The sequence below is a fragment of the Schistocerca cancellata genome, chromosome 1, assembly GCF_023864275.1.
Source record: "Schistocerca cancellata isolate TAMUIC-IGC-003103 chromosome 1, iqSchCanc2.1, whole genome shotgun sequence".
Classification (NCBI taxonomy): Eukaryota; Metazoa; Arthropoda; class Insecta; order Orthoptera; family Acrididae; genus Schistocerca; species Schistocerca cancellata.
The window spans coordinates 968,622,398-968,636,403 of NC_064626.1; positions in this window are offsets into that span (position 1 = coordinate 968,622,398).

Below are 14,006 nucleotides of genomic sequence, written 5' to 3' on the forward strand. Positions count from 1 at the left end.
TGCAGCCTCGACGCCATGCAGCGCAGTACAGATGGGCCCAACAACAAGCCGAATGGACCGCTCAGGATTGGCATCATGTTCTCCTCACCGATGAGTGTCGCATATGCCTTCAACCAGACAATCGTCAGAGACGTGTTTGGTGGTAACCCGTTTAGGTTGAACGCCTTAGACACACTGCCCAGCGAGTGCAGCAAGGTGGAGATTCGCTGCTGTTTTTGGGTGTCACTATGTGGGGCCGAGGTACGCCACAGCTGTTCATGTAAGGCGCTGTAAGGACTGTACGATACGTGAATGCCATTCTCCGACAGACAGAGCAACCATATCGGCAGCATACTGGTGAGGCATTCGTCTTCATGGTCGACAATTCCCGCCCCCATCTTGCACGTCTTGTGAATGACTCCCTTCAGGATAACGACATCGCTCGACTAGAGTGGCCAGCATGTTTTGCAGACATGAACCCTATCGAATATGCCTGGGATAGATTGAAAAGAGCTGTTTATGGACGACGAGACCCACCAACCACTCTGAGGGATCTACGCCGAATCGCCGTTGAGGCGTGGAACAATCTGGACCAACAGTGCCTTGATGAACTTGTGGATAGTATGCCACGACGAATACAGGCATGCATCAATGAAAGAGGTCGTGTTACTGGGTATTCCCCAACAACTGCATTCCAGTCCCTCATTACATTCAAGATTTCATCTCTCTTTATGTACTGAATTACTCGTCCAGTATCCTCACAAGCTTTCCCCATCTCTTTATCTCGGACATCGATGTCGGCACGTATACGTGATTTATCGTTGTCGGTGTTGATCTGCTGTCGATTCTGATGAGGACAGCCCTATCACTGACTTGTTCACGGTAACTAACTCTCTACCGTACCTTTCTATTAATAGGGAATCCTATTCGTGCTATACCATTTTCTGCTGCTGTTCATATTGCTCTATACTCGTCTGACCAGGAATCCTTGTTTTCTTTCCATTTCACTTCAATGACCCCCCACTATATCTAGACTGAGCTTTTGTACTTCATTTTGAGATTGTCTAGCTTCCCTACCACGTTCAAGCTTTGACATTCGATGGCAGTGGTCACCTCCACCTTGACAGCCCCCACCTGGAGATCCGAATGGGCGATTAGTCCGGAGTCTTCTGCCAATGGAGAGATCATCACGCATGACACTTTTTCAGGTTATATGACATATGTAGAACTATATTCAGTATCTCACATGGCAGTTTATATTAAAGGCCAGCACCACAAGACCTGTGGGACGCTAAGTGTTTCATTTGACTTATTATTTACTCAATTCAATCACCGCAGAATGTACAATAGTATAATTAAGATGTTATCAATTAAATAACGGCTCCATTACTGAAAGCGTGGGACTATAAAAACAACGGTTTTACTTGTTATAGAGTAACAGATTTTTTATGTACAATTACAGCAGCAACTTGTCTTCAGGATTACGGTGGCTCCTACGATGTTAATACATTCCACCAGGCTACAGAAATTCGTGAATATTCTGCCTAAATAAACTGATCTTAGGAGTTCTGGTAATTTCTATTTCCTGAGAAACAAAACTACTAATTGAGTATGACATGAAACTTGACAGTCCTTTCTTCCATTAGAACTGCTCACGTTGAATCTGCTGTTTATTTTTTATGCTCAGTGCTGCCGGTTAAGATCAGTACACCATTATGAAGCTGAAGCTAAGTTTTGAATAAATGATCGTTTGTGTGTGTCTCCTACATATCTGTGTCTTTCGGAGATTACTTGTTGTAACAGAAGCTATGTTTTTCTGCCTATATCAAACTTGTTCACTTCAAATTTTGTAGGGAAAAGCTCGTTACGCTTTCCTTCCTCTTGGTAATGGTCTTATGATCGAAACCGGTATCACTGAGCATAATAGCTCAGTTGGTCGAGCAATTGCCCGCGAAAGGCAAAGGTCCCGAGTTCGAGTCTCGGTCCGGCACACAGTTTTAATCTGCCAGGAAGTTTCATATCAGCGCACACTCCGCTGCAGAGTGAAAATCTCATTCTGGGAACTATAATGACGTTTCACAAATGTCTCGAACTCTCTTCAAAAGAGATGATGATTTAGTATTACAGTGACGTGTTAAAACGTATGCCTACTACCGTCTGCTTTCTCTATAAATGCCAATGACTTAAATAAATATACCTCTCTGAGAAATATGCAAGACAGCACTTACTATTATGAAACAATCGAAACGTCACTCTCACGGGAAGAATAATAACCGTAAGTACAAGTTAAAACAAATTCGCTAGTTCCTATACAGAAGGATTCATCAGTGATTACAAAAATGCGCTTGTTTCCGCAACAGTAAAGCCATCAGATATGCACCAGCTCGCACATCGCAAACGTCACTCTGGTATTGTCATAGTACACGAAAAGCTCTCTCTATAATGGGAAACGCGTCTGGTGGGAAATAAATAAAGAAAAACCTTAACTGGTTGCCGTAAATGCTATTGTATGAGATATGATAAACAAAACAATACGACTTCTCGCTAGCAGACGCAAGTACCAGATAGCATGGTTTTCTAAATTTGACAGCTAAGTCTCCGACTAACTTGGAGTATGGCAGCGCCTTAGCCCTTTAACGTCCAACGAGACTTACATCTACCACGGTAGGTTATCAGAGAACTAGTTGCCATACGTTAAAAAAAATGGTTCAAATGGCTCTGAGCACTATGGGACTTATCTAACTTCTAAGGTAATCAGTCCCCTAGAACTTAGAACTACTTAAACCTAACTAACCTAAGGACATCACACACATCCATGCGGGAGGCAGGATTCGAACCTGCGACCGAAGCGGTTGCGCGGTTGCAGACTGTAGCGCCTAGAACCGCTCGGCCACCCTGGCCCGCTGCCACTTGTTGCCTGTTACTGCTATGCATCAGTGCCCACTGGTAAACGGAAGCCTACTAATGGTTAGCAGAATTGTTATAACTACAGATTGCACCTGTAGGTTGTGCTTTCATCAAGTTTCATTTTCAACCCTCCTCGCTGTATTGTCATATCGAATTTGCTCGCACTTGCAGATCGGCAACCTAATCACCAGATTCGCAGATCGGGCTGCCATCGCGCTTTCCAGGGCACATCGCGTCAACGACTTGCACCCACGATTTGACGCCTGCCACATCGCAAACGAAACCAATATTCAGCACTGCAGTGTGAGTTACAAACTTGGAGAGATGCTCTGTCCACTGATGTGTGTCTGTTTTCAGTATGTCTTGTAGTTGTGCAGTCATCTTCTGAGGCCCTAGAGGAACTTAACGAATAATTCTGCATGTGCTCCTCCCCCCAATTCCCAACCACTATGGAAAAAGAAACGGCGTGAAATACTTTTCATGTATTGTTACTTCATCCTAAGACATTAGCTAAAAGAACCGTATATGAATGTTTTTGATAAAAAATTGGTAGTCAAACGGTTAATCAGTCTAACAAGATCACCCAGTAGTAGAATTTTTGTAATTTCTTCATGCTTGTCGTAGAGGAGGTCAGAATTCAAATCTCAATCAACCACATCATTACGATTCAAGTCTCTAAGATCCTAGATAAAGTTGACTTTGAAGTTTTTCGAGGGACATTAATTTACTAAAATGAAGACGATTGTTCACCATGGGCGTTAAGGATTACTTCTTAGTGTTGAAAAATGGCAACTGGATGGTCAATGGATGACTGGTTCAACTTTCGCTAGGATGCTAAATTCGTTATATTTTTTCGTTTCATTGGAAATCTAACGTCTATTAAATATAAGATTTATGAAGTATATGGTAACTAAACCAGGTCGAATCATTATGTTTTTGAAAAATGCGCATCTTCTTGTTTCTAGTTACGTGTTAGACATGCACTGAAAATATAAATTCTTAATTTTAGATATTTTATGAAAGACTGTTAATAAATTTCTAATGTTTTTAAATCCAAACCATGTTTATTAACAACCTGTTATAAAAAATAGGATGAACATTAATAAAACCGAAAAACTGTGGGGACCGATTCCTGACTGAAATTAAGGAAAGAAGTCCATGAACATGTGTCCACAGAGGCATCGTTGCGACGGTAGATGGCAGTGACAAATTCCTACCTCGTGGCTTGTGTTCCTTGCATATTGCAGACCGTGTGATTGACGCAGCAAAATTGGGTCATATTTATGTCGGGAGCAAGTCGAGATAGTATTTGTGTACGGCCAGTTAGACAGAAACTGTTGAGAGACAGTACAGCTGTAGCAAAACAAGTACCCTCGCAATCACCAAACACATCAGACAACAATTCAGGCCGTTTTTGGTCATTTGTGGGATTATGGGGGCGTTGAGACAGACGAATGTGCAGGGAGGCGGGGAGGCGGAGGACTGTGCGTATACTAGATTTGGAGTATCAGGTTCTACAGGATATTGAGACGAAGCCTAGTACAAGCCCCAGACAAGTGGCCCGCCAACATGGTGTAACCCATTATCACACAAACTTCCGAAAAGGACTTGAAAAGCTGTGTGATGTGGTAGGTGCCTGTGAAGGTACTTATTTTGGTATAGCTATGATGCCTCTCGACCTTTTTCATCTGCTTGGCTGCACACAAACACCATCTCGGCTTGTTCCTGACATGAATACCGGTCCGTGCTACTGCTTACAGTAAGCTGGGGTCGATCACGCAACCTGTAACACAGAAGGAACACATGGAACATTTTTTTCTTTTTTTTTGCGACACATGTCCTTCATATTATATAGGACAAACAGGGCGAGCTTTTTCAGTTAGATATAAAGAGCATCTGTTGGGGAAAAAAGGCACTAACATTCATAATTCTTCTTTCGCTGATCATTTGCTGATCACAGGCCACAAACCTAAGGAAATTAATGAAATTAATATTCTGCACACAGAGAAGAAAAGTCGTAGACTTGATGTTCTTGAGGAAATGGAAATATTCAAACACTTCTCTCTCAATTATAACCTTATTCTTAGTGAACAGTTACAGTTACGTAATAACAATTTTTTCAATGGCTTCGAACCTTTACTGAAGGATCCTTAAAAGGTATTTTTCATCTATGTCAATTTTTCCTCGTGTTTTTTCTGAAATGTTGTTTTCCTCCCCATACTCTTATGGCAGTGTAATAATTTACTGTATTTTACTGTAACAAATTACCGGAAAAAATTTTCATAATTTCTTACTGCTTTTAAATAATTATGTCTTCGTACTATAAAATGTTTAAAAGTTGTAGACACATCTGCTACACAAACTGCTGTAACCTTTCTATCACATAAAGCAGATGTTACCAATTTTCATCACTAGATGTCGTGACACCTCATGTCCACATCGTAGTATAGTGGGCGCACGCGCCACGCAGTCTGATGCCACTTGTTTCAGTATACACAAGCAGCCCATAGCGGCAATCATTAATTTTTAACTAGAAATGACAGTAAAACTTATATGTAGGATGTTTTATCATGTGACATGGCCTTTTTGGTGTTAAGATTGCATGACGAGAGCTGCAATGCTCAACGTTTTATGTATGTAAGTACATCTTTATATACGAATATTATTACTGGAACCGCGTCTAAACCTATGCCCTCCCTATCAACTACATCCGTCTGGTGGCCTCCTTCCTCTCCCACCGCCCCTCCTATGTTACCATCCATAATGCCAATTCCCACACCTTCTACCCCTCTGCAGGTGTGCCCCAGGGCTCTGTCCTCTCCCCTCTCCTCTACTTCCTGTACACGGCGGATATGCCCCCCCCCCCCGGTACACCTCTTGCAATATGCTGATGACACCGCATTCCTTGTCCTCGCTCCTACCCTCCAACGGTCCCAACGCCTTCTCCAGAATCACCTTGACCTTTTTGCTGCATGGTGTAACCAGTGGCTCCTGAAACTCAATCCTTCCAAGACCCAGGCAATCATCGTAGGTCGTACCACTCGCTCCTTCCGGCTCCTGGATTTCTCCCTTACTGTCTGCGCACGTCCTGTCCGCCTCACCCCCACCCTCACCTACCTTGGCCTCACCGTTAACCGTCACCTTACCTGGATCCCTCCTCTCCGTTCCATCCAATCCAAAGCCCACAACCGCCTCCGACTCCTCAAACTCCTCTCTAGCCGGACGTGGGGGTTGCACCCCTCTACCATCCTCCACACCTACAAATCCTTAATCCATCCCATCCTGTGTTATGCCAGTCCTGCCTGGGTATCTGCCCCCCCCCCAATTCTATAAGTCCCTCCAGATCCTTGAGCGTCATGCACTCCGCCTCGCCTTCCGTATATGCCTCCCGTCCCCCACGCGGATCCTCTATGATCTCATTCCTTTCCCCCATCTGCTCCTATTCCTCGAACATATCCGCATCCTCTACACCTCCCGCCGTCTTGAACCCCCTCACCCCCTGGTTGCTCCTCTTCTCTCCTTTCCCCGCCCCCTGCCACGTCATCACCGTTGTGTCCCCCCTACCCTCCAGCTCTACACCCTACATCTCCTTTCCCAAGGTGGCTTCCCTCAACTCCCCCTCCCGGATGATGCCCTCTCTCCCTCCATTTATCCCTCCTATCAACTCTGATCCTCACTCCCCCTCCTTTCCTCTGTCCTTTCCCTGGGCTCCCTCATCCTGTTTTCTCCCCACTACACCTCTCCCTACCTCCCTTCTCCCCCCCCACCCCCGAGTCCTTTTGTATTCACCTCCTCTGCCTACCTCACTCCCTGTCGCGTGTGCCCAGCGCCCCCCTCCCCTCTTATGGGTCCTTATCCTCCATCAGCTTCTTTCCCGGCTCCCCCCTTCGCTTTTACTCTCCTTTCCCCCCTTTTTATTTTCCCATCATCTGTCCAGTTTCCCCCCACCTGCTCTCGGCTGTGGTATGTCACATTTGCCAACTTTTTAGTGCAGTGTTCCAGTGACTGTTCAGTGTTGTTCGTCTTTCTCATGTTGCGAACAGAAACCATGCTGTCGCTAGGTGTGAATTTTATGTCTTTTGCGAACAGAAACCAGACTGTCGCCGTGTTGTTTTAATTGTCTGTCTATTGTTTTACGTGTCTGCTTCGTATGTATTTTATTAGCATCATCATCCCTCTGTTCTTTGTTTTAAGTTCCACGATTTCTTTTCGCCATGTTACTCTTTAAGTCTCCGATTTTATCACCTGTTTTTATTATTTCTTCTCTTCATCTTTCTAACAAAGTCTGTAGGCTGAAGAGCGGCATACTAAGCTGCTGCCAGCCCGCCCCCTTCGGGGGGGGGGGGGGAATTGAAATTCAATAAAAAAAAAACTGGAACCGCGCGACCGCTACGGTCGCAGGTTCGAATCCTGCCTCGGGCATGGATGTGTGTGATGTCCTTAGGTTAGTTAGGTTTAAGTAGATCTAAGTTCTAGGGGACTGATGACCTCAGATGTTAAGTCCCATAGTGCTCAGAGACATTTGAACCATTTTTTAATTATTACTGTCCTGTATTTTCCTTATTAATGACTAACTTTGTATCCCTCTTATTTAGGTAATATAAATTCTGATGAAGACTCCCTTAGTTTAGAAGTCGAAACCATGGTAAATTCGACTATAAAATCAATTACAACCAGTGGGCTGTCTTTACTGCAAAAATATTTTCACGGTTTCTGCACACAGCTATGTTGAAAGTTGCAACATGGAACATTGTCAGAGGAACTTTCATTCGTCTGCGCCGTCTACAGTGGCAACTAACGATGCATTTCCGGGCACATGATCATAGACTCCTTTTTCTTCCATTTCCCGTCAGAATTCCGTCCCTGCAATTTGTCGGTTTTATTTATTTCCCCCTGTGTGGATAATTGAGAGTTTATGGTTACTATGTACGTGGTCTGTAACCATGATCATGGAGATGTATGGTTTTCACAAAAATTATGATAATATATATGTTAATTAATATATTTCATGAATTTAACATTTTACTGGTTTTGGCATTGAAAATGAACGAAAAATCTATCTAAAGAAGAGACCCAAGCGTGATTTGAATCAGTCATTCATTGATCGCCCAGTTATCGTTTTCCAACACTACCGAGCGAGTCACGCGGCCTGTGATGACACTAGCCTTAATTTTAGCAAATTAATGTCCTTCGGAAAACTTCAAAAGATATTTTTTCTAGAATTTTGGAGTTTTGTACCGAAATGATTTGGGTAATTTAAATTTAGGCCCTGTACTTCACGTACCATAAAAACGAAAAAATTTAAAAATTCAGTTGCCGGTTGATCTCTCTGTAGGCTGTTTATATGGGTCGCCGGTAGCCACTGCGTGTCGCTGGAGACGGGCATGTTGCCCGATGCCAGTCGGGCGTAATAATATTTAAAATAAATCATACGCAGCTCACGCCGACATGATAGTCATAAAAATGACGTCCCTGACATAAAAAAATAATAGTCAGCACATTATTCATTTTTGCTCTTGGCGGTAAACTCTATTGGAGTTGATTTACTGCCACGCTAATTAATCTACGATTACACGGAATGCCCGTTTCAGCTGACGCCGGTAATCCACTAGTTTACACGTGCACGCTGGCTGCCTCACTCTGCCGTTACAAGATCTGCGGCGCGTTTCTGCCGGGCTAGTGGCAGTTATCTCTAGAGCCGTCGAGTGTCGGAATGCGCGGAGGATTCGCGCGGCTGTCCGGCCCCGTGGATTAGCCGGCGGGTTGCGGGCCCTGCAGGGGGGTTCGGCGCTCATTTGATGCACTCGCTGAATGCGGCCCGCCGTGCGTAACGATTCGCCGGGATAATGCCCTGAGCGCTGCGGCGAGCGCGCGCGCCCGCTAACTCGGACCGCTGCGTGGCGGGTTGCTGCCCGTCGGCCGTTATGAGGCGATTACCGCGGCGGGCTGATGCGCGCGCGTCATCGAGGCAAAAAGCGAAACACTGCCACTACTGATAGCTACTTTCCGGGAAAACATTCCACTCCACAATGAAACTGTTTCATTCGTGTGTTTCTGATAGAAAATAACTCATTAACAGGCCTAGCTATAATTTAGAAGTCTTTAAAAAAAATGGTTCAAATGGCTCTGAGCACTATGGGACTTATCATCTGAGGTCATCAGTCCCCTAGAACTTAGAACTACGTAAACCTAACTAACCTAAGGACATCACACACATCCATGTCCGAGACAGGATTCGAACTTGCGACCGTAGCAGTCGCGCGGTTCCGGACTGAAGTGCCTAGATCCGCTCGACCACCACGGCCGGCTAAAAGTCTTTCACAGAGTGGTATAGAGGCACTCTTTAAATATTCTGGAAGGACCTGATTATGCAGAGTCTAAAGCTGTACGACCAGCACAACCTTAACAGTCAGGTGGAGTTAAGACTTTACAGTACAGAGTCCAATTTTGACTGCCTTTCAAGGACGTAATCTCATAGTTTTCCCATTGCTTGGTTGTTGACCCTGGGCTTGTTGTTATGTGTTGTTATGTCTGTTCTGTTCGGTTTTTACGATTTTTATGCAGAAGTATTTTATAGTTATGATTGAAACACACGCTACATTGCTGTAATATGCTAAAATATTTATTATTTGATATATGAACAAGTTTTCATCTGCCCTCTTGTCAGTTTTCATCATTCCTCAGTGAGAATATTTATCACTGAAGGATGTGCAGATGAGGTCTGGCAAGATCCATGATGATGAGCTGAAATCGGTCTGAAAATTTAAATACCTGTAGTCGTACAGACAGAGGGACGGAGGACTGGAAAGCGAGATACAACACCGAATAAATTGCGGTTTTAATAACTGGAGGAAAATGAGTGGAGTGTTGTGCGACAAGAAGGTGAGCATAGGATTGAAAGGGAAAGTGTACAAGTCGGTGGTTAGGCCTGCTATGATATACGGGGCAGAGACACAGAGACATGGCAAAGCACCTTAGCCCAGGAAAGGAAGATGGAAGTGGCGGAAATGAGGATGCTGAGGTGGATGTGTGGGGTAACAAGGAAGGACAGGATCAGAAATGAATTTGTTAGAGCAGCCGTGAAAGTGGGACCCATGGGGAAAAAGATACAAGAGAGGAGAGTAAGGTGGTACGGATACTTACAGAGAAAAGGGGAAGAGTATATCGAAAACAGAGTGGAAGTTACAAAGGTTGAAGGAGCAAAAGGAGAGGAAGACCGAAGATGATGTGGAAGGATAAGATATCCGGGGATCTACGGGAGAAAGGATGGGAGAAGGAACAGGCAATGGAGAGAGTACTATGGAGGAGAAGGATGCAGAAGAGCATCGCCGACCCTACATGACGTGGGACAAGGCGACGATAAAAAAGAAAAGAAGACATGAACAATTTTTCGGCTGTTACGTCATCATCAGCTACAAGAATATTTATGTGATGCAGTAAAATTTGGTGGATCAAAGTTTTTAAAGTAGTGCATCTATAGGCTATCTACAATGCCAGAGATGAAAAGCGTTAATGTTGGAATTAGGAATAAAACAAGAAGGATTACTTCAGTGTAAATGCGATGTAAGACTTTTGAACTAAGATAAAATATGTAACACCTCAACAAATGAATCGTAGACAATTTACAAGAGTTGTTCATAGAAGATATTAGTTGAATAATAAACTTTGGTGACATATTCCAAATATGTGGTTGAACAAAACAATATTATCTTGAATAGGTCCTGAGTTAAATCAAATTAAATGTAATAATGATATTAAGCAGATGTGATTATACAAAGTAAAGTTTTTTAATACAACGAAAGAAATTATAGAACTGAATGACTGTAGGTCATGTGAGTAAGAGGTGTAATTTACAACATGGTCGGGATAGGATTGTGAGTAGTATCCGCTGTTAGAAGTGACGAATATTGGAACTCGGTCTAGTCTTTCAGAACTAAGCTTGTGCTGATGGACATATGTTCAGTAATTTCTATTATTTCAAGATAGTTCATCTCTCTCCCTTTATGGATGTAAGTAGTACTTCATGTCTCACTTTGTAAATATGATCTTCTTCAAGGAGGTAGTCTGAAAAAGTAGAGTCCTCTATCCAAAGTTTCCAGATTCTGTGGTGTTGCTTCAGTTTGGAACATATTGCCCTGCCAGGCTGACTTAAAAAGAATTAGCCACAATTACAAGTAATTTTACAGACTCCACTCTCTTCCAGAGTAGGAGTGCTGTCTTTACCATTGGACAAAAAGTGTCCAAAAATGTTGTGCACATAAAATGACGTTGTTATGTTCCTGGATTTAAGCTTTCTGGCTGCATTCAGTGAGACTTTACCTAAATACTGATTTGCACACCATTTATTGTGTTCTTTATGTGGTGGTCCAAGAACTCGGTAATGAAGAGAGTATACCAGTCGTTTCTGCTTTTTGTGCATTATGGAGTCCACTGAGGTAAGAGGATAACCATTGTTTGATGCTATTTCTTTGATTGCATTCAATTTCATTTGGAAGATTTTTCAGTCATGAGGACCGATATTAGGCGATGTAACACTGAATGAAAGGCATATATTTGTGGCTAACTGGATGTTCAGATATGGCCGGCTTTAACATATTTGTGGTGGCAGGTTTCCTATCAATCTCGGAAGTATAAATACCGGCAGTGATGTCTACGGTCAGATCTCAATAATTTGTGCATTTACGCCCAAACTCCATTGTGAATTTTGTATCGTTGTGATTAGAACCTAGTTGCTCGAGAAATTTTTGAAGTTCTCTGACAGTGCCTGTCCATAAGCACACCACATCATGAACATAGCGAAACCAGAATCCAACCTTGGAAAGATGTGGATTACATTCCAAAAACTGTTTCAGAATTGAACATTAGGATTTCAGCAAGGACTGGCCTTTGGTGGGGAATCCCATACCTTGACCACCCAACTTTTTGTAAGAAGTTTGTGTAGTTTTGTTGTATAATAGCGACATTAGTCATTCCCATGATATTCGGATACGCGTGAAAATGTTTGTAACTTTCCGCGCTATGTGCATAGTGGCGCTAGTGTCCTCCGGAGCACCATGAGATCATTGGCCAGCAAGGCGAGGTTGTTAGAGGGTTTCTGTTCGCCGCTTCTTGGTAAGAAGTGTGTTTTCTTAATCAAGGGCTTTCAGTGTTGCTAGCTGGGGCTTTTTACCTTCTCTTGATTACTTATTTAGTTCTTTTAATTGAGGGTAAGCGCGCTTTTAACATGTCAGTTTTTTCAACTGGTCAATTTGAACTATGACGCCCTGCTTCTTGCGGGTTACAATATTTTATTAGAGAAGACTTAGCCTCTCCTTCCCTTACCACGGCTTACTTTTCAGTCAATAGAGAATAGATTATTAGGATAGGTATCAGTCAATTGTACATTTTCTGTCTTGTAGATCTACACCTAAAGATGTGAGTTGACGACATGATATCGGTCGTGTTCCTTTATGAGTTCATATGCAGGTGAAATCTGTTTATTTCAGAAAGAAAGATTAGAAAACGTTTGGTTCTGTAAACCAACAACTTGTACCTCGCTGCTCATTCAATTAGTGCCACACTACAAATCCGTAAGTCCGACTTCTTTCTTCTTTCACTTACCGCGGTCGGTGCACCATCCTGCTGGAAAATGACTGTGGGAGGTACCTGTGGAACTGCGTGGTTCGCCAGCATTTCGAGACAGGCATGCCCTCTCTCTGTAAACTCCATAAAAAAAGCAGACCATTCACTCCATGTTTATACAGTCCCAACCACACATTAACTTTTAGTGCATCCCTTTCTTTATGAATCATTTGTCTTTGAGTCTGACTTTTCTATTTTCGACATTTATGTCGATTAACTTTGCCGCAGACATGAAATGTAGACTCATCATTGAGCAGCACCGCGTTGAGGTAGTCGTTGCTTTTGTCTATACGATGCAACAGTTCAGCAGCAATATCATATCGTCTACAGCAATCCTCAGGCTTAATGAGATGAAACATTTAGAGTCTTTAAGCAAGCAACTAGAGACTTTTGTGGACAATGTCGTGCATCGCCTAACAGATTTACTTGGGGGTCTAGCGATTGCTTCGCATACACGTTCCACTGTCTATTAATTTACACATGTTTTAGGACGTTTTAAATCAAACTTCCCATTTCTCGAAGAGAAATCCAAGGAGGACCCAGGTTTCATTCTTTTCTTAAACGCCGCTGAACACATGTTGCAGATAGTAGCTCTGCTAACCATAGCACACACTGCACCCTTTTTCGTTGTGGCATCGGCGTGCTGCTGTCAGAAGTGCGTCTACCCGCTGCACACTAAACACTTGTGGAATGCGCCATACGACTCTGCGCCTTTCATGAAATTGTGAGGATCGCTTCTTACAGAGTCTGCACATCGATTGCGCGCTTATCAAACAACATAAAAGTCGAGTTCTTTCGTTACAAGCGTTTTCTCGTGTTGGTAGGTTCCCAGATGCGTGTTTTACGTGATTTGTTCGCATAGGTCATGCAGATTCCGTAAATTGCAGCCGGACCCTTTCCGGGTACTCGATAGCATTCCAAATGCGTTCCATCGGGTTCAGATCAGTTGAATTTGGTGGTCAAGTTATCAACGCGAGTTCACTATCCTGTTCTACAAACCATTGTGAGATGATTATGTAGCACCGACTGTTACCCGGTCGTCCAGGTGGGATAGTTCAAGGATGGAGGGCTGCAGGTGGTCCGCAATAATTTTCACTTAGCCCACAGCTGCCATGGTTCCTCCGACTACTACCGCATTTCCCAAGGAATCCCCAATTAACGCTACCCACGATAATACACCCAGTGGCCTGCGTCCTTGACGCGGTGCTGTTAGAGCATCTATTATCCTAGAGTTTTGCCTATCCAGAGGCAAGCATTGACCTCGTGTAAGAACAAACATGATTCATCCGACCAGGCTAAGCGTTTGCATTGATCCACGTTTCATTAACCCAAACCCAAAGTAATAGGAGTTAATGATGTAATTGGTTCAGCGTGGGAACGCGTTAACAGTCGTCTGCTGCGGACGCTCATGTTTAACAAGTGCACAGAACAGTGTGCTCTAAGCTACTTTTGTCTGCACCAGTATTGTACTCTGTCGTCAGACCTGTCAGAGATCGCCG